This window comes from Mus musculus, chromosome 8 (genome assembly GCF_000001635.26).
Source record: "Mus musculus strain C57BL/6J chromosome 8, GRCm38.p6 C57BL/6J".
Taxonomy (NCBI): Eukaryota; Metazoa; Chordata; class Mammalia; order Rodentia; family Muridae; genus Mus; species Mus musculus.
In genome coordinates, this window is record NC_000074.6 from 23,533,489 (window position 1) to 23,536,183 (window position 2,695).

Sequence of the window (2,695 nt, forward strand, 5' to 3'; positions counted from 1 at the left end):
CGCCAGCCTGATGCAGTATTGGGAAGAAAAGGTTCCAACCAAAGTAGATTATTATGGTTTGTACCCAAAGGGCATGCAGTAGATGTACCATGATAACCAGAGGCCTGCTTGCTTCTTTCCTCTACCATTCACATCCTTTGTTGAAGTAGAACAGGGTGCAGACAAAAAAGCATGTGACCTCACTGAGCAGTGGGTCTGGCACCCAGATTTCTTGAGGAGGAATAACCCAGAGAGGCCGTGCTCTCACGGTCTTGGCTTCACAGCTGCCATACTGAGGACCACATGGAAGTGCTTCCAAGGTCCCATGTGTTTGCTTGAGAACAGGTCTGACTGGGCTTCCCAGGCTAACAGTTTTGTGGTATTTTGATTTTGTGGTATTTTTTCATTTCTTTCTTCTTTTCCATGTATCTCCTTTCCTGTTTTTCTCTCAGTCTCTCTCTCTCTCCTCTCCCCCCCCCCCCCTCTCTCTCTCTCTCTGTTTTCTTAGTGTCTCATGCAGTGCACAAAGGGTCCCATTGGAAACACATTAATGTGCTAAAGTTTGCTACACATTTTGGCCATGTATGCTGTGGAAGGAGACCTGCCTTATGACACCTGTGGCAGCAGCAAAAACATAAAAGCGGTATGGGCTTCTAACAAGTTTTGTTATTCTAAAAATAATCTCTGAGCTATTGATATGAAGAGTGTCAGCAACAAAGAGAAGAGTGGGAAGGGCAGAGTGGGCAGGGCCGAGTGGGAGAAGTGGGCGGGGCCGAGTGGGAGGGGCATGTTTAGATGAGGGGGTGGAGCCCCCTAGTGCAGAAAGCTCTGGAAGCCTCTGGACAAGTTCCCTTCCATCTGTCTCAACACACATTGAAAGGCATTTAATGAAGCTGGTTCTGCCCTCAATAATCTCTCCTCCCCAGCTCTCTCTGACAGTCTGCCGCCACCCTGGTCCATATTAAGAATGTATTTTGATGGGAGGTTTACAAGGGCTGTCTCGGGATCAAGCTAAAGCCATCTGCTCTGGAAACACATGATTTATGGCCGGAAGAATCTTGACGGGCCCAGGGCAAGCATGTAGATGAGGTCCTTCTATTGACATAGGCCTGAGTCCCTTTGAGGGGACACCTACCTTGGTCCTCAAGCTGATGACAGCAGAGTCCCTGGGGGACTGTCGCCTGTCTCTAATGTAAGTTTTAAACGTGTGAGTTGTTTGTTTGTTCGTTCATTTATGTAAAAATAACAAAGCACCTGGTTTTAATCAACAAGCAGTGGGCAGTTTAGGTTATCAGTCCCTCCTTTTTGTCCCCAAGTAAGGGCTGCAAGGTGAGGGCCGTGCAGTAAACCAGCAGAGCTCCTTGCTCCCTGAGGACTTGTGCTGTCTCGGCAGCCTATCTTCAAGGACCCCATGTGACTTCAATGGGAGAGATGTTGAGCAGTCCTTTCCCCACAAGCTCCTGGCATACAAAACATTACCTTAAAGTTCCCATAAGCCAGTGGTGTCTCATTCACAAACCACATTTAAATCCTGAATCTAAAAGTATTCTGGCACTTTGAGTTTATAGAAATGTTTCAGGGTTTTTTTTTCCTCTTTCCAAACAAAAGAGTTTTGTTTTTGGATGTCTGCCCCTTTGCCAAAATCTTGAAGTCACAATCTCCCCCTTCCCCACCCCCTAGGCAACAGGGACTGGACTCTTCTAGAATGTTCAAATACTGAAGCTGGGTCACTCAGAACTTAAAGCTGTAACTGACAGGCAGACTCTCTGTGGGCATCTGGAAAGGCTGGCAAAGGAGACGATGCTGGTGAAATAGGTAGCTCCTTTCTGTTGTGAATGTATGCCCACCACAGACGCCTTCGGAGCCTCAGCAGGACATCTCTGGATTGCATCAGAGCCTTTACCAACATCTCTTGCCATCTTACTGTTGGAGAATGGAGGACCATCTAGATCCGGCAACGGAGTCAAGGCACCTCAGAGGTTCTGGTGACTCAGGAAGGACCACACATCTCAGCAGTGGGAGAGCACAGGGGCAGTTTGCCTCCAGCACTGTCTGCTAGACTTTTTGCTCTTAGCTATTTCAAAGCTGAGATCATCTCATTCCTGGGTCTCAAGAGGACAAAGCTAATGTAGACATTTAAAGTCGTTTTTCAAGATTAGAATGAGAGCCATAGAGAGCTGGGCTTGGTGGTACTGTAATCCTAGCTCTTGGAGACTGAGGCTGTCACATAGTGAGTTCTAAGCCAGCCTGGGTTATAAAGTGTCTCAAGAAATAACAACCCAAGCCAATAATATAATTATAGCTACTGGGAAGTCATAACCCATTTTCCTCATTATATTTTTCTTCTCCTTTTTCTTCTTCCTATCTTTATATCGGTTTTCTTACTATTATGAACCAAATCTAGTTATGCTGGGTAGCACAACAGGTCTTGTGGCCCTGCCTACCTCAAAGCCTCACCTGCAGTCTCTTATTGTTGGCCACATGGAGCCTCCTTTGATTCAACCACACCACAGAATCGCTTTTCTGCTAGAATCTTCTCTGCTGCTGCACAGGCCTCTGATTAACACTGGCTCATATAATGTTTTTACTATGTTTGAGTCACCTTCCTCCACGTGGAAGATAGAAGGGAAAACAAAGAGTACACATCTACTTTGTGGTGTGAAAGACACAAGCCATGTGTTCACCAACATAAAAGAGGCAAAGGGTGCTATAGGAC

General features: G+C 46.4%; 1 long non-coding RNA gene across 1 annotated transcript; it reads left to right on the forward strand.

Moving 5' to 3' along the window:
* Positions 1–983: 983 nt before the first annotated feature.
* Positions 984–2,251, forward strand: 4930413E20Rik. The gene is made up of 2 exons (XR_378805.1): positions 984–1,171; positions 1,660–2,251. It is a non-coding gene; the product is annotated as an RIKEN cDNA 4930413E20 gene (long non-coding RNA).
* Positions 2,252–2,695: the final 444 nt, after the last annotated feature.